General features: G+C 40.7%; 1 protein-coding gene and 1 long non-coding RNA gene across 2 annotated transcripts in view; one reads left to right on the forward strand and one right to left on the reverse strand.

Moving 5' to 3' along the window:
• Window positions 1–19,514, reverse strand: part of LOC127175580 (uncharacterized) — a 106,819-nt gene that overhangs the window by 76,996 nt on the left and 10,309 nt on the right. The gene's annotated exons all lie outside the window — the stretch shown is intronic.
• Window positions 9,540–15,568, forward strand: LOC127175588 (uncharacterized). The gene is made up of 3 exons (XR_007829010.1): window positions 9,540–9,925; window positions 14,551–14,606; window positions 15,100–15,568. It is a non-coding gene; the product is annotated as an uncharacterized LOC127175588 (long non-coding RNA).

Here is a 19,514-nt window from a genome sequence, read left to right on the forward strand (position 1 = left end):
GAGGCAGCAACAGATATGACCACGTTCTCAGCCTCCAGCCTGAGAGGAAAGAGCTAATCTACATTCAGAGTCTTTGTCCAGCGAGATAACAACAGATGCTGCACAAGTCTCCAAACCTTCACTTCGGGTACTTTTGCTTGCGTGTTCCAAGCTAAGGACCTTCAGCACCTATTCCAGGGCCACATCTGCGTGTTCCAAATCTTAGGACCCTTCGGTGCTCCAGGAGATCAGCATCCTACAGCGCTTCATGTTCAAGGCTGTCAAAATGGATTCCTGCTCCTTTCCCCACTGTACTGCCACCAGCGCAACCAGTGGGAGAAGTTGCCACCACCGGACTGCTCACTCAACCACAGCGAATGTAAATATCACTTCCAAACCTCTTCCAGGGACCTTGGCATTGTTGTTGTCACAAATCTGGTCGGTGTTCTGCTGTCCGCTTACCACCAGATGTCACCCTCACCTTATCACTCACTGACTGTTACATCACACCTCGGACTGCATCTCCCATCCTCCACCGCACTGATTGCGTCAGCCCCCGTGACCAATCAGGCTTTCTATAAAGCCCCGATCCTTCCCAGTGCTCTTCACGGATTGTTGAATCGTTGTATTGTTGTATTCCTAGTTCCTGTTCCAAGTTCCTAGTTCCTGGTTTTTGATCTCTCGCCTGGTTATCTCGTTATCGTCTGTCTAGCCGCCTGCCTTTTCGGACTATCGCTCGTCTTCCTGGACTATTCTCTCGTCTCGCCTCCTACATTCCTGTTTAGTGTTGTTTGACCCTGCGTGCACGGCCATGTATCTGTCTCGTCCATGTAATAAAAGCTTGCAAGTGGATCCGCTCGCCTCTCGTCATTCACTCCTGGTAACAGAACAATCCGTCACAACAGGATCCAGCAGCTTCACCCCCGGACAATCTTTCGATATGGACACTGACAGAATTCTTTGCAGAATCAAACAAGGACCGCACACACTTGATCAATACATCCGTGAGTTTCTTTCGATTGCCAACTATTCCACTCTCCCAGACTGTATAAAAATTGAGATTTTTTGTGACGGCGTGAACCAGCCCCTCCGTGCGCGACTGAGACGCGAGGGCCCGCGCTCGTCACTGGAGGCATTTCTGAACTCTGCGCTGTTGTGTGTGGGTTCGCCGTGCACCGTGGGGGTCGCGCAGAGGGAACGCGACAACGGTGGCCGTGCAGGAGCGCGCTCAAGCTATGGCGGCGACAGCGGTGCCCGTTCACAAAATGGCGGCGACGGCGGAGCCCGTTCACAAGATGGCGGCGGAAACAGAGCTCCGTCACGTCACAGCTGCCATACCAGAGCTATATGGAGTTACAGCTGCATTTCCTGAGTCAAGTCAAGTTTCCGAGTCCAGTCAAGTTGCGGCTGCATTTCCTGAGTCAAGTCAAGTTTCCAAGTCAAGTCAAGTTGCAGCTGTGTTTCCTGAGTCAAGTCAAGTTTCCAAGTTAAGTCAAGTTGCAGCTGTGTTTCCTGAGTTGAGTCAAGTTTCCGGGTCCAGTCAAGTTACAGCTGTATTTCCTGAGTCAAGTCAAGTTTCCAGGTCGTGTCAAGCTATGGCTACTGTTCCAGTGTCAGGTCAAGTCAGAACTGCCTTTCCTAAAGCAAGTCAAGATAATGCTGGGTTTCCTGTGTCAAGTAAAGTCAGAACTGTCGCTTCTGTTTCAAGTCAAGTTACAGCCATCTTTCCTGAGCCACTGCACAAGATGGCTGCCACGCCAGAGCCACTGCACAAGATGGCTGCCACGCCAGAGCCACTGCACAAGATGGCCGCCGTCTCCAAGCAACTGCACAAGATGGCTGCCGTCTCCAAGCCACTCCACAATATGGCCGCCATTACAGAACCTGTGGTCAGCACCCGGACGCAACCTGTGGTCATGATGGCCCACATGCTGGACACACCTCTAGTGACGGTATGGGCAGCAAAAATGGCGCTCCTTCATGCCGCGGCGGCTACCCCAGAGTCAAGTCAAGACACAGAGTCAAGCCAAGTCACAGCTGTTCACCACGAGTCAAGCCAAGTCACAGCTGTTCCCCACGAGTCAAGCCAAGTCACAGCTGTCCCCCATGAGTCAAGCCAAGTCACACCTGTTCTTCACGAGTCAAGTCACGTTACAGCTGTTGTTCCTGAGTCAAGCCATGTTGTTCCTGAGCCAAGCCATGTTGTTCAGGAGTCAAGTCCCGTTACAGCGGATCTCCATGAGCCAAGCCAGGTTACAGCAGGTCCTCATGAGCCAAGCCAAGCCGCTGCTGTTTTTCCAGAGCCAAGTCAAGCTTCAGCCACTGCTCCAGAGTCAAGTCAGGCTACGGCTGTAGCTTCCAAGTCCAGTCAGGCTTCCAAGTCCAGTCAGGCTTCCAAGCCCAGTCAAGCTTCCAAGTCCAGTCAAGCTTCCAAGTCCAGCAATGTCAAAGCGGTCGTTTCTGCGTCAAGCAACGTCAAGGCGGTCGTTCCTGAGTCAAGCAAGGTAACAGCTGTGGTTCCTGAGTCAAGTGAAGTCAATGATCTTCTCAAGCCAGTTCAAGTCACCGCTGGTCTTCACATGTCAGATCAAGTCACTGCTGATCTCCATGAGCCAAGTCAAGTCACCGCTGGTCTCCATGAGTCAAAGCAGCTCACTACTGTTCTTCACGAATCGAGTCAAGTCACAGCCAATCTCCAAGAACCAAGTCAAACCACAGCTGATCTTCATGAGCCAAACAAAGTTATTGCTGTTGCCCCAGAGTCCAGTCACGTCCCGCCTGACGGCCCAGAGTCAAGTCATGTCCCGCCTAACGGCCCAGAGCCACGCCATGTTTCGTTTGACTGCCCAGAGCCACGCCATGTCTCATCTGAGACGTCAGCCATCTCAGGGTCACGGCCTGTCATGACGGCCAGTGTGCTGGACCCACCACTAGTGTCAGTGAGTGCTGCAAACATCCCAGTGGCATTAACACCTTCTAAAACCATCATTAAAGAGGTCCTGCCACCCGCCGCTGCTCTTACCTTAATGGCAGTTGCCTTTTGGTGTGTGTGGGCTGCACACTCAGCTCCTGAGGTCACGTCTGTTCCCGAGTCAGCTCCTGAGGTCACATCTGTTCACAAGTCTGCCCCTGAGGTTATGTCTGATCACAAGCCTGCTCAAGAGCTCCCGCCTGATCACAAGCCTGCCCCAGAGCTCCCGTCTGATCACAAGCCTGCTCCAGAGCTCCCATCTGATCTCAAGTCTGCTCCAGAGCTCCCGTCTGATCTCAAGTCTGCTCTAGAGCTCCCCTCACTTGGAGAAGCCATGCCAGTGCCTCCTGAGGTGTCAGCCTTGGCTGTAGATCCTCCCATGGAGGCGGCATCCCTCTACAACCTCTCTGCTTCTCCCCTTATTCTGTCTGCCTCCTCTGTCTCTGCCGTTCCTAGGTCCCAGGCCATAACGCGGTTTCCTGCTCCAGAGGTCCCACCTGGTCTCAAGTCAGCTCCAGAGGCACCGTCTGGTCTCAAGTCTGCTCCAGAGGACCCGTCTGGTCTCAAGTCTGCTCCAGAGGTCCCGTCTGGTCTCAGGGCTGCTCCAGAGGCCTTCCCCATCAGAGAAGCTGCGCCAATGCCTCCAGAGGTGTCAGCGTCGACTGTAGAACCTCCTATGGAGGCGGCGTTATCCTGTGGTCTCTCTGCTTCTCTCCCTGTTATCTCTGCCTCCTCTGTCCCTGCTCTCCCCAGGTCCCAGTCCATGACGCAAGTTCCTGCTCAGCCCTGGAGGGCTCTGGCGCCTCCTGTTCCGCCCTGGAGGGCCTCGGCGCCTCCTGTTCTGCCTCCTGTTCCGCCCTGGAGGGTTCCTGCACCTTCTGCTCCGCCTCCTGCTCCGCCCTGGAGGGCTCCTGTGCCTCCTGCTCCGCCTCCGGTTCCGCCCTGGAGGGCTCCTGCTCCGCCTCCGCCCTGGAGGGTTCCTGCGCCTTCTGCTCCGCCTCCTGCTCTGCCCTGGAGGGCTCCTGTGCTATTCTCTCGTCTCGCCTCCTACATTCCTGTTTACTGTTGTTTGACCCTGCCTGCACGACCATGTATCTGTCTCGTAATAATAATGTAATAAAAGCTTGCAAGTGGATCCGCTCGTCTCTCGTCATTCACTCCTGGTAACAGTTGTATATTATCAGTATATGATTTTCTAATTACATTAGATATGATATAGCTGGTTGCAGCTGATAACAAATCTTACATGTATTTGTTTGATGCATAATAAGGATCTTTACCTTATTTATTTCAGAGTAGCAACCATTTATCTTTCCAGATAACGTAGCTCTGACATATAAACACCCAACATAATCACTTGCATTTTATGCATCTTATGCACTTTACTCCTTTTTCATTCATGGTATTCATTTAGTATTTGTTGATTATCTCTCTTGTCTATCTTTTGTTAATAAAATTTATTTTATTACAACTTGTGTCTTCCTTGTGTTGATAATACAGTAAGAGGTTCTACAAGTTAGAGATCCCACCAATCTTTTTTATGTGATGTACTCATAACCACACATTAATTGACCGTGATCCAAGAATCATAACGTCATCTGTGACGTGAGTACCCATCACTATACTATTTCGCCTCCCTAGGTTGGCAAAAGCAAAATTCACTACATTAATTGGCGTCTCTGGGTGGGTGAAAGCAAAATTCACTACGACTGTATAAAGCATTAAGTAAATGAAGGTAACTTGATAAGGAATTGAAGGTTCACCACAATCTGTAGATGAATTTGTACAAAATAAAAAAAACAAAAACTTTATTTAAAAAAAAAACAAAATTTATCTACAATTTTATGTCTCTGTAGAATGAGTCTATAGATACCTTCCACCGAGTAAGTCAAAATGTCTGTTATTTAGGTTGCCGCCCCATTTACATACTCACCCCTACCAGTTAACTGGTGAGAAAACAGACAGCTTGCCCTGCTGTAAGAGAGGTCAGGCATCTATATAAAACTGTTCTTGCAATGCAGCATAAACTCAAACTGTTCTCTGAGTGTGCATTTGATCCCTAAATAAACCTTTGATGGAATGTTCTCTCTCACATGCCAAAGCAGATGCTGACGTTCAAAGAGAATGGTTTTATTACTAATTAAGTCACTGTTATGGTGCTGCTCCATCTACTAAAAAACTGAAATAGTTTGTGTTTTAGTCCTCTCTTTTTTGTTTTTTGCTATGCTGCTACACAGTGTTAAGGAGTAACAAACTAAAAGTGACAACACTTAATTTAACTATGGGCCCTCTTATACACCCAGTGCAATGCAACACCAGGTGTGATGCAAGTGTTTTTTGCTAGTTTCAGCCTGAAGCAGTTATCATTTTCAGATAGTTTAGTTTAGATAGCAAATGCACTTGCACCCATCTGTTCGCCCATGGGCGTGCTGAACTGAAAACAAGGTGTGTTCAGGTGCATTGTTGGTGCATTGCTATTTTGAGGCAACTTAAAATGACTGTGCCGTTGACCAACTAAAACCTGGTCTAACATCAATGGCGCAGTATTTTTTAAATTTAGTTAAAGGGATAGTTCATCCAAAAATGAAAATTTGATTGTTAATCTGCTACCCCCAGGGCATCCAAGATGTAGGTGACTTTGTTTCTTCAGTAGAACACAAACAAAGATTTTTAACTCAAACCGTTGCAGTCTGTCAGTAATATAATGGCAGTCAATGGCTCCCAAATCTTTGAGAGTAATAAAAACATACCCAAACAAAACCAAATTAAATCCTGTGACTCGTGACGATACACTGATGTCCTAAGACACGAAGCAATCAGTTTGTGAAAGAAACTGAACAGTATATCATTTTTTACCTCTGATTCACCGCTATATCCTACTGTCCTGAGCGCATTCACAGCATCTGGCGCGTGACGTGTATGCGCTCTGGCGTGATATACGTATGGAACGCCATTGGGGACAATACCTATTATATGAAACGCGTGAAATCTGGACGTATTAACACGCAAAGTTTGTACGCGTAAATACGAAGTGTATGTTCGGGTGTCGCGTCAGACTGCACAACAGCAAATAGCGTTGCTCTATTTAGGATTTAATTTGCATTTGTGATGGGATGGCACGTTGCTGTATACGTATATAAACATCAGACGACATTTCTTTTCGTGAGGGATGACGTGCTGTTAGGTAAGCAAATACCTATGCAAACGTCACACGTAACATTTGTTCGTGAATGAGATCATAATTTTACGTTGACATGTACATAGGCAGGCGTTAAACTTTAGAGTCAATGATGCATTTATACGTTGGTTGTGATGTCAGTGCTGTGTCATCTCATCCCGTTTGTACTCATGCAGGTTTTTTGTCTCCGGTAACGTGGAAAAGTGGATTGCTCTCTATGATGGCTCTTAGAAATTTTTTATTAAACTGTCAAAGAACTTTTACAGACTGCGTTCAGTTGACTTATATAAGACATAAGTGATGTAATAGGCTATATACACATATGTATAACATATATTAACATACATAGAACATACAACACTGGATACGGCCATAGCCAGGGTTTAATTATTAGTGAGGTCCACGGTGAGGTGTCAATAATTATACATAATAGCGCCAATAAATGCCATAAATCATTCAACTTTAATAAATACAATGAATAATAAAATTAGCAAAGGCTAAATACTAAATACTGTGGCTATTGTTTTTTTCAAAATGACTGGAGTAATCTCCGAGTGGGCCAGCATCAATCTGGTATGAGAGACATGCTCCTTGAAGTTGGGGTGTCAGTTTGACTGGAAATAATACAAATATCTTGAATGTATACTGTATATGTCAGATAAAAATAATGTAATAACAACAATATATTGTAACAATCACAAATTTAACAATTATATTATAACAATCAGGCAAATCCAAAAGCAGAAAACAAAGCACCAGTAGCCTATGACAATTCACAAATCTTTATTCAACCTTTAAACCCAGACACAATCATACGACACATAAACATTACAGAATCACTACAACAGGCGGACCATACAACGTAAACTGTGGGGCAGCCAGTACAAGTCCAAGTGTAAATAGCAACAGTTGTGGATTCAGTAGACATTTAGATGCTATTTACTTATAAATAGTGAGAGATAACGTCACTATTTGCTCCTCAGTATTGTTGTGCATTAAACATCCTGCAATATAACCACTGATCTATAATAGAGAACTGGATTGCTCATGACGTCATAGAAGTGAAGCCACCGCGCCGCCATATTGCTATTCCCTAGTATTCGCAAACATTCTATTGAATGAATGGGAACTAATACGACTTTAATGAGAAAACATCACCTAACAAGTCAGCGTTTTCATATCTGACGTCTCACTGTACATTCTCACAGCGCAAACGTCCTAAGCATGTAAACGGTTATTGTTTAATGTCGGGAATTCCCTCTGCTTATTAAAAATATACATTACAGTAGCGAACATCATGAACATGATAAACATCGGACGTTCACCATGTTTACAAATGACAAAATGCTCATTCTGAAATCTGAAAGATTTACGCTTTGTATACATATAATTTGCCTTGCACAGTTAATAATTGTTTGTGCTGTTTTGTTATAGTATTTTTATTCGTAACGTTACAGACTAAATGAATGTTTCAACAATGATTTCGTTAACATCATTCTGAAGCAGGTAATGATTTAAACGTTTACTTCAGCCTACATAACATTCGTGTTGAGATAAATGTTAATAATAAACGTTAATAATGCAAAAATGTTAAATATAACATTTTAAAATGATTTAAATAACTAAAAAGATAAAATGAAAATTAAACTTTAAAATTTAACTAAATGAAAGTAAAACTGTCAGCAGATGGTGTTAAGTCACTGATTTTATCACTGAATCATTTTTTCAGGAATGAAGCGACTCTCTTTATGAATGGGTAATTGAATCAGATTCGTTTAAAAACGCCCGTTCATTCATAAACAAACACAGCTGTGTTTGAATAGAGATGCCGCTTAGTTGTGACTTTGTTTCAGACTATTTCCATTGACGAAATTGAGCAAAATCAGGTAGTGTTATAGTCAGATAGATGTAATTTAGGTCACTTAATATAATAGAATTTGCGCGATCTTTAAGAGTTTAAAATAGATGTTGCTCACTTAGGGACATTAAAATATGCACATCATAACTTGGAGGAATAACGCTGACTAATTACATTTGGTATGGATTTAAAGACATCAAGCTTTATTTCCAAGATTTGAATTTCAATACAGCACAGAGCAATACAACAGGCTAGTATTGTATTTTTTATTATATATTCGAATCAATTTTAGATACTAATTCCAGATATATGTTCATGTTTACTATTTCCTGCATAATTTCTTACGTTAAGAAATATATTTTGTGTTAGATCAAAACTGTGTCGGCAAATGCGCAGCTGACACACCCACCTGAACGATTTCAAAACATCGCTTATCCTGCCTGAAAAGACGATAAATACTGTAGATAAGATTTTAAGAAAAAAATAATTTACATACACATATCATAAAAACTAGTCCTGTGTGACTGATACGCTTAAAATCGGGTGATTTTAGGTCAGCGGGTTAGCTGTGAGTCAATGGTGCTCTCTGTCGGTAGGGAATGGTAAGATGGCGGATCGAACACTTCCGGTGGCTTCACTGCCTAACGGCAGTTTAGAACGCAATGAGCGATCCAGTCAGTAGTATATATAGATCAGTGAATATAACTGACAGTAAATCATTATATTTATAAAACAATATTAAAATCATGGCAACTTATTGAGATATTAAAGAGCGCTACCCCTAACCTTACCCTAAATGTAACTTTTATGAATTAAAATGAATTTTAAGTCAAATCATTTTTATTGAAAACAAATGCGTTTATTAACTGTAAAGTAATAAAAAAGCGCTGTCAGTGGGAATAGAACCCCGGTCTCCCTTTACACGTTACGCCACAGAAACTGCTGACTAAAGAGGTGACTTCTTCCACATATAGGGTAACGTTAGACTGGCCTAGTGTATTTAGTTCTGCCAACAAGTAGGCTATTTGCAGTGGACACCTCGAATGTATTAATCAGAGGGGAAATGTGGTCGTTGGATCACCGAGACCACTTATTTTACCTACAGGACAAATTCCTTTAACGTTACAAAAGAATATAATGTTAATTCATGCAGTCATTGAGTGTATTTAATCAATGACCCTAAATTATCACCAGTTCAACTAAACAGAAAAATTAGTATGTCGCACATCAAATAAGACTTAGAAATATTACACGTTCAAAAATGTCATGTTTACACGACGAAAACGTTCGTCTAACAACACGTAACAAAAATACACGGCCAAAAATGTTACGTTAAGGCGATACAAACGACCGTGTCTTTAAATAACACGACAAAAAAATTTCGTGTATAGACGTACAAAACGTTCGCGTTTACACGTACCAAAAAGACACGTACAAACTTTGCGTGTTAATGCGTCCAGATTTCTCGCGTTTCATATAATAGGTATTGTCCCCAATGGCGTTCCATATATACGCAAGCACCAGAAGCGATCTGCGTTTATACGTCACTCATTGTTTACACAGTGCACATAGATTGCGACGTGTTCACTGGCACTATGAAGATCTAAAGATATTTAGAAGTACAGGTCATCGCAGGTCAGAAAATGTGATTTTTTTTTGCCCAACTGTATTTTTTTGAACCAGAATACTCAAAGCAAGAAGTCAGAGAGATGGAGGAAGCAGCCGCAGCAGCAGCAAGTCTTTAAGCTTCAGGGAGACAGAGATCTCTTCAAAAGTGATGGTGTTCTTGTAGTAAGTGTTATGAGATGCCAACAGAAGTGGAGAGCATCTATAAGTGCAGATCGCTTCCGGTCATGCATATACTACGCCAGAGCATGCACACGTCACGCACCAGATGTTGTGCATTCGCTCAGGACAGTAGGACATAGCGATGAATCAGGTAAAAAAAATATATATATAAATACTGTTCAGTTTCTCACACAAACAGATCGTTTTGTGTCTTAGGACATCAGTGTATTGTCATGAGTCGCAGGGTTTAATTCGGTTTTGTTTGTGTATGTTTTTTTTACTCTCAAAGATTTGGGAGCCATTGACTGCCGTTATATGACTGACATTATATGACAATGAAAAGATTATTATTGTGTACATAAAGATAAAAATACCTACATGTCATAATGGATAGTAATTGCATGTATCAGAATTACCTATTAGCAGTAGGGGTGGAGCCGAACCCGAATACGGTATTCGGAAAGGCACAAATAGCGTGTTTTTTACAAATACTTATTTCGAACAAATACTTAAAAAATATTTGTATTCGGGAACAAGAAAAACTTTATATCAAAAAGCTGCGTTTCCTCATGAGACCGCAGTGCATGCCCGCATGAGCGAGTGAGTGGGTGACATTCAGGAGTCGGAGGGGTTGGGGGCAGGGCATATGCTCCCAAAATTTAATCTGCGCGACCGCAAAATATATTTGGAAGCCTTTGTGCGAGTGCGAGAAATCGTTGCGGTGCGACTTGTTTTTATTTCTTTACAAAACTTTCGCTAGCCTAACTACTGCCCAGACTGCTGTGAGCTGATACAGTGACAGTTTCGCCGTTTTCTCCAACATTACATAACTAACTAAACTTGATCTTTACATTCTTAACAGATTTTAGATATTAGCCGTCAATCACTCCCTGTCACTGACACTGCGCTCCGCTGAAACTCGGAACCGGCCGTTTTTTTCTCTCTCTCTTAACCAACCTCTGTTCCGGATTTGTACAAACTACATTGCAATTAGGGGTGTGTGATATGACGATTTTTGATTGTGGACAATTAAAATGTCTCCACAATCTGCTTTTGAAGAAATATACTATATTTTGTGCTACAGCGCACATTCTGGCATACATTCACATCAAATGATAACTCCACTCACGCAGGGGCGTAATTTCCACTGGGGACACACTTTTCAAAATCCCGTTTGTGTCCCACCACTTGAATAGTTTTGTTAAATTAATGTCTTGTATTGTGGAATGCACGCTCAGCACCGCAGAGAGTTTCGCGCCATCGTTAAAACTAAACCGAAAGTAAAACGCGCGCGCGCGCATTCAAAAGCAATTTTAATACCCCACGTTTAGAGAGCGACTCCCCAGTTCACCTTAGCATAGCTTCCCGTCACTCATTAACTTAGTTGGAACTCCTCACATGGATTTGGGCAACCAAATAGAAAAGAGTGTGGCTGCTGCTGAGATCTCTTGGTCCTCCACCAGCCAAAAAAAGTGTGTAGAAGTGTAACGCAAAAAAACTGGATTTTTACGCCTATTTTGAATTTTACTCGAATACAAATACAAATACAAATACTTTTCTCCCCTCAACAAATACAAATACAGATACAAATACCGGCTGCTTTGCACACCCCTAATTAGCAGTAATGACTTGGAATGGAATGGAATCCAGCTTGTCACGTAGACGGTCTGCTCGTACACAAGGTTAAAGTTTAAATCCATGTCCTCTCTGGAGAAGCATTCATTCTTTGCTCTTGCAAATTCCACCATGTAAATAGTGAATCTCCCATTGCAAGTGCAACTACCATTGTATATAGTCTGTTTTCCTATTTTTGCCAGCTGGTATTGTATATATGTGATGATGTTTATCTCTGGGAAGCACTTTGCAATTACTATATATATATATATATATATACAGTGGGTACGGAAAGTATTCAGACCCCCTTAAATTTTTCACTCTTTGTTATATTGCAGCCATTTGCTAAAATCATTTAAGTTCATTTTTTCTCCTCATTAATGTACACACAGCACCACATATTGACAGAAAAATTGTCAAATTGCTGACATTTTTGCAGATTTATTAAAAAAGAAAAACTGAAATATCACATGGTCCTAAGTATTCAGACCCTTTGCTGTGACACTCATATATTTAACTCAGGTGCTGTCCATTTCTTCTGATCATCCTTGAGATGGTTCTACACCTTCATTTGAGTCCAGCTGTGTTTGATTATACTGATTGGACTTGATTAGGAAAGCCACACACCTGTCTATATAAGACCTTACAGCTCACAGTGCATGTCAGAGCAAATGAGAATCATGAGGTCAAAGGAACTGCCTGAAGAGCTCAGAGAATTGTGGCAAGGCACAGATCTGGCCAAGGTTACAAAAAAATTTCTGCTGCACTTAAGGTTCCTAAGAGCACAGTGGCCTCCATAATCCTTAAATGGAAGACGTTTGGGACAACAAGAACCCTTCCTAGAGCTGGCCGTCCAGCCAAACTGAGCTATCGGGGGAGAAGAGCCTTGGTGAGAGAGGTAAAGAAGAACCCAAAGATCACTGTGGCTGAGCTCCAGATATGCGGTCGGGAGATGGGAGAAAGTTGTAGAAAGTCAACCATCACTGCAGCCCTCCACCAGTCGGGGCTTTATGGCAGAGTGGCCCGACGGAAGCCTCTCCTCAGTGCAAGACACATGAAAGCCCACATGGAGTTTGCTAAAAAACACCTGAAGGACTCCAAGATGGTAAGAAATAAGATTCTCTGGTCTGATGAGACCAAGATAGAACTTTTTGGCCTTAATTCTAAGCGGTATGTTTGGAGAAAACCAGGCACTGCTCATCACCTGTCCAATACAGTCCCAACAGTGAAGCATGGTGGTGGCAGCATCATGCTGTGGGGGTGTTTTTCAGCTGCAGGGACAGGACGACTGGTTGCAATCGAGGGAAAGATGAATGCGGCCAAGTACAGGGATATCCTGGATGAAAACCTTCTCCAGAGTGCTCAGGACCTCGGACTGGGCCAAAGGTTTACCTTCCAACAAGACAATGACCCTAAGCACACAGCTAAAATAACGAAGGAGTGGCTTCACAACAACTCCGTGACTGTTCTTGAATGGCCCAGCCAGAGCCCTGACTTAAACCCAATTGAGCATCTCTGGAGAGACCTAAAAATGGCTGTCCACCAACGTTTACTATCCAACCTGACAGAACTGGAGAGGATCTGCAAGGAGGAATGGCAGAGGATCCCCAAATCCAGGTGTGAAAAACTTGTTGCATCTTTCCCGAAAAGACTCATGGCTGTATTAGATCAAAAGGGTGCTTCTACTAAATACTGAGCGAAGGGTCTGAATACTTAGGACCATGTGATATTTCAGTTTTTCTTTTTTAATAAATCTGCGAAAATGTCAACAATTCTGTGTTTTTCTGTCAATATGGGGTGCTGTGTGTACATTAATGAGGAAAAAAAATGAACTTGTGATTTTAGCAAATGGCTCCAATATAACAAAGAGTGAAACATTTAAGGGGGTCTGAATACTTTCCGTACCCACTGTACGGAAAATCAGCAAGAAGTATATATATATATATATATATATATATATATATATATATATATATATATATATACTTCTTGCTGATTTTCTGTTTTGTTTATGTTGCTAGCCAACGGCCTACTGCACAATAAAGGGCCAAACACAGTCAAACACTTCAGCTTGGGGTCTTTTATTCTCGACTGTGACCAATGGGAACAGCGTTAAAAGTAGCTTTGGCTTTTTGGGGGGTTGTTATGTTACAAAATACAAATATTCAGAAACAAAAATAAAATGAGAATTAGTTTTCTTCCTTTAAAGTATGAAAGTACAAAACAAGAAATTAAACAATCAGTGTGGAATTTGAAGACAACAAAAGGGAAAAAGACAAACGTAGTGGCCTTTACACCCCCTGAAAATAAAACATATACAGATGCATACATAAGGCCACATGCATCGTTCGAATTATCACTGAATTACACACAATAGCACAGTATTAGCTTTACCACAGATTAATATTGAATTTGGAAAACAAGTGATTTAACACAAACCCAAATTACATGTTTCAAAATGCTTGCATAAACTGTACAAAATGTACATTCACACTTCAAAACAAAAATCATTCACCCTGGATTAATGAATACAATCCGGATCTCACAGAGGGCCTACTCAGTGCTATATCCCCCCTCTAATAATCAATGAGAAAGGCATTACTGAACTATTACACAGCAAATAGTTTTGCCACTGTATACACAATATAATTTTCATAACATATTATATTATGAAATAACCAAATACAACACTTACGCTCTATGATTCATCAACACACAAAACTCTCCATGTGAGCTCGTAATCAATCCTCATCAATTGTTGCAAATCACAAAACAATCGCCTCTGTATATTACTCCCTGCTGGTTCTAGGGTAGTAAAATCCACTGCAATAACTTCCAGTGGTTGTGAAGCTAAGAATGGTGTCCACGGCGCTTGGAATTTCGGCTAGGGCACCTTCGCCAACACACACTTCTGACAAATTTTCACCCAATTTTCAGCATCCTTGTACATACCCCCTCAGAAACACCTCTGTCTTAACAGGCTAAGAGTTTGTTATATGGCCTGGTGCCCTAGTTGATCATGTCCACCTTTCAGAACCTGCTCAGTCAGGCATGCAGGTAACAGCACCTGATGGCACTTTCTAGTGTGAACATCTTCAGCTACGCGTTACAAGAGTCCATCTTTCTCTCTGATTTTCTTCCACTGTTTTCTTCTGCTGTCAGTAGGGAGAGGCTTGGACAACTCTATCCTCTGGCTTGGACAACTGTATCCTCTCTTGGTGAGTCGGCTTTTTCTTTCTGCTCCAGGAACCTCTTAAACAAAACAACAAGCTCAGCTGCCCATCTTTGCTTAACTTGGCGGTTGTGAGTTTCAGCGGAGCGCAGTGTCAGTGACAGGGAGTGATTGACGGCTAATATCTAAAATCTGTTAAGAATGTAAAGATCAAGTTTAGTTAGTTATGTAATGTTGGAGGAAACGGCGAAACTGTCACTGTATCAGCTCACAGCAGTCTGGGCAGTAGTTAGGCTAGCGAAAGTTTTGTAAAGAAATAAAAACAAGTCGCACCGCAACGATTTCTCGCACTCGCACAAATGCTTCCAAATATATTTTGCGGTCGCGCAGATTAAATTTTGGGAGCATATGCCCTGCCCCCAACCCCTCCGACTCCTGAATGTCACCCACTCACTCGCTCATGCGGGCATGCACTGCGGTCTCATGAGGAAACGCAGCTTTTTGATATAAAGTTTTTCACTGTTTTCTTCTGCTGTCAGTAGGGAGAGGCTTGGACAACTCTATCCTCTGGCTTGGACAACTGTATCCTCTCTTGGTGAGTCGGCTTTTTCTTTCTGCTCCAGGAACCTCTTAAACAAAACAACAAGCTCAGCTGCCCATCTTTGCTTAACTTGGCGGTTGTGAGGTGGCAGAGGGGGTTATTTGTCAGTGGTGATGGTGAACTTTGACCCCAACAAATAAATTTTTCAGTCACCGCCCACTTCATGGTCAAAAGCTATTTTACTACTATAAATTCTTTAAGTTGCTCAAAGGCAGACTGACAAAGAGGAGACCAAGAGTGCTTAAACAGTTGTTCTACTCTGATAGAACCATTTCCTTGGAGACAGGCATTAACTACTTCATGCAGCGGACCAGCAATTTGAGAGAAACCATCAATGAACCTTTGATAATAACTGCAGAAACCCAGGAATGACCTGAGCTCCTTTAAGATGCTAGGTATTGGCCACTGCTTAACCGCACTTACTTTGTCAGGGTCCGTGCTTACTCCCTGAGCTGAGACTCGAAGTCCAAGAAGACCTCTGACTGCAGGAAATTACATTTCTCCATCTTGATTTCAGCCCAGTGTCCATGCATCTAGGCTATTATCTGTGGACATAGTGAGAGGTGGTAAGTGGTAAGGGGAAAGCGTCACATCTGGTCTTTGCATTTAATTTCCTATAGTCCACGCAATGTCTGCAGCTCCCATACATTTAAGATAATTACAGCATTAATTTTTCAGTAACAAAAGAATATGTAAAAGTATGGTATTTGGGGTAAAAAAAAATGCACCCTTGCTGTTGGGGCTAAAAGGCACAATAATTAACATGATAATGAATAGATGGTAAATATATATTATGTTGGGTGTCCATCTTAGAGATAATCACCATGTTTAGAATGAAACTATCATATTTAAAAACATGCTATTTATCATATCATGTAATAAAATATCATTTGTTGTTACTACTGTAAATATATATTTAATTATCATGGGATCTCCTTCAATGCTTTCAGAATCTTTACATTTTAAAATAATTTTGTTTCTGTATTTTAAAATATATGTTTTATATTAGCATATCTAAATGACTGTATATTTATTGAACATACATTGTATTTATATATGTAATTTATGTTGTATATATTATATTTATTAAAATATGATTGGAACATGATGTTCACAAATAAATTAGTCATATGGAAATTCTACATATTCACTGTTAGCGTTTCTGGACAAAATTCATTGTCAGCCAGTGTCACATTAAGTATGGTGTAATAGATGATGTTCTGTAGAATGCTAAGAGGGGTGTTTATTTCCCATTACAAAGAAATAGAGACAAATGCAGCAGAGAAAAAGGCAGTGCACAGTTTGACAGTGATGTGCCAGTGTGCCTAATCACTATTCTAAATCGTTTAGCTTAACTTTGCCTGAGCAACTGCAAGTCTGCTCAACTTTCTGTGATGCTTAAAGTCAAATGGAAGCCAACAAAACAACCCTTTGCCAAGTTACCATCCAGCATCTCTGCGGAGTTTGTGCTGTGTTGAGGTGCCGGAGTAATCTCTTTAGTCCAGAGCCAATCCTATTACTATACAACTTATATGTTGAATGACTTTCCATACCTACATAATTCCAGCTTTACAAAAGGGACTGCACAGAAATGTCCCACTTTATCGTGAGGCTGCAGCTGGAAAAGTGCCAGGATGTGTAGAATATATAGAAGTGTAGAATGGATGTAGGCAGCCATATAGAGCAGGAAATGTGTGTGTGTTCTGCAATTTTAGTAATGCTAGAAGTCAACGCAAGAATAAAAGTCAGTGCATGTGCATAGTTAGTCCCAAGTCCGTAAAGTGTGCATGCGTGAGTGTCTCATTTGCTGCTGCTTAAAAACAGATCATTAATACATTAAATAATACAATATATAATTAAGTAATATAATAAAGGGTTTTTAGCACTGAAGGAATAATAAAGGGAAAGATCTTAGGGACTCATACAAAGACTACAATATGGTGACATGAACCTTGAACATAATAATGACACACGAGAATCAGTGAGATTTGGCGTTAGTTTACATGTGTGGTTTGTGTCACTGTGATGTAGTCTTTGAATGTGTGTCTTTATCAGTGTTTTCATGTGTGAAAAAAGGCTTACATTTTGATCTGTTTATCATACAAAGTAATTGTGTCACTTCAGAAGACTTAAGTATATTTATTTATTTGTTTGTTTGTTGCTAAACTTCACAAATACTGATCAAAATACACATGGATCTATTTTTCTCATGAGAAACTTATGTCTATCCAAAAAAAGAAGATATTTATGTAGCATATAAAGGTTTAAGTAATTTGTACTTATTTAATACAAGTGTTTTGATATATAATAAATACAATAAAATCACTCCAATTGACACATTTTCCAGAGCAGGCTTTCGTAACCCCAGGTAAAAAGGGGTAGCTAACCCGCTTCTAAATTACAAGTGCGCAAACGTTCCTTTACCCGAGGTTAAAGGAAAGTATTCTTTTAGTCTACTTTTTATATACTTCTCAGAAATGGGCTTCATGTACTTTTCAGTATACTTGACTTATACTTAGGAAAAAGTCTAAATATACTTGAGATATACTTGTGCTCCTAGAAATCAGTATTTTCATTGTTATACAATAGGGGAGCTATTACAGATCTTCTGTACGGAATTTCCAAAAAACACCAGTGAAGAAGAAACCTAAACAACATGTTTCCACATGTAATCTAACACGATCATCAGACATAAAACAGCATCAAAACTGTAACATTATGGAATAAAATGTTGACCAATAAAGAGGTAATAATAACTGTGAAGCTTTTTGGTGTTGATCGACACCATCTATGCTTTGATTATCATTCTGAATCCAATTCATAGACTTTTTTGTTCAAAATATTGTTTAATTCTTTGCTTTTATTTATGAAACTTACCACATTCAAGTGTTTATAAAAAAGAATGCATGAAGCTAGAATAAAATGTTTTTGTTTACAAGCAGATACCCTGTTCTTTCTTTTGATGTTCTGTATGTTCAGATGTTCATGTAACAAAACATACACAAATCAGTACCTAAATAGGGACATAGTAGTATACTTGAAGTATGATGTAGTTCACTTAAAGAAAACTTACGAGTATACTTGCAGTATAAAACTACTAAACGAGTAGTTTACTGAGACTATACTTCAAAGTGTACTAAAAATGCTACTACAAACATTTAATTAGTAAACTATCAGTATACCTATAAGTTTACTTTTAGTGTAAATGTAGTACAAGCTAAAACCTTTTATGTAAACTTGTTGTGTACTCAAAGTTTACTACTGTTATACTTAAACTATACTTAAATGTATACCTTTATATACTAGAAAGTGGGCCAATTTAGTCCCAAGGAGTACTGAAGTAGTACACTTGAGTATACTTCTAGTACACTAATAATTGTATACTTACTACATAAAGTATGCTTAAAAATATACTTGAACTTTACTTAAGTATACTTAATAAAATAAACTTGAAGTATACTACTGCATATATGTAGCGGTTCGCACACATGGGCACAACATTGTGAGTTTTGGTCACATGCAGTATTCCCTCTTTTTTCTCTTGCTGAACAAAACTTTTCTCTATTGGGTGGATATTTTGGCCATCTGAGTAAAAACATTCTTTTTTACAGACCTGTACAGCATACTATCGGAAGTTATCCTTCATGGCACTGGTTACTCAGGAAAGAGGTGGATTCAAACACTCATAGGTTTCCTTAGCTAATTCTGTTAATTGATTCCTGTTCAGTGTGACCATTACTAATACTGTAATAATTTTCAAGTCATTTTACTGTTTTGGAGATAAGGCAGAATTACCCCAAACATCAAAGTCTGTTCTAGCACTTTCACTATGTCACTCATAAAACATGTTCCATATAGGTTTGCCCAATCTTTCAATTGACTCCTGTTCAAGTGACCCTTTTTACTAAAAATAGTAAAGTCAAAATCCCATTTTCAAACACTCAGAAATCTTTCCAAAGGTTTACTCATTCTTTTGAAAATTGATGTGTTCACAGTGACCCTGACTATCACTATAAAAATGTATACACTATATATATATATATATATATATATATATATGTATATATATATACACACACACACACAATGTAGCAAAATAACATTAATATTAAAAAATTATGTATAATAAATAATGTTAAGGTTAAATTACATTTAATGCAGTAATATTTTGGGTCACTGTGAACAGCAATCCATTGAAAACAAAAAAAAAAAAAGAAAACGCCGTTATGAATGCGCTTTAACATCCATTTTGACCGCTCCCAGCACCCATACTGTAAGTGCATGCTTAGATGCGCAAGAGAAAAAATTTAGTGCGGCTGGCTTTACCGTATATTTTCAACAATACGCCAATAC

Source organism: Labeo rohita, chromosome 13 (assembly GCF_022985175.1).
Source record: "Labeo rohita strain BAU-BD-2019 chromosome 13, IGBB_LRoh.1.0, whole genome shotgun sequence".
NCBI lineage: Eukaryota > Metazoa > Chordata > Actinopteri > Cypriniformes > Cyprinidae > Labeo > Labeo rohita.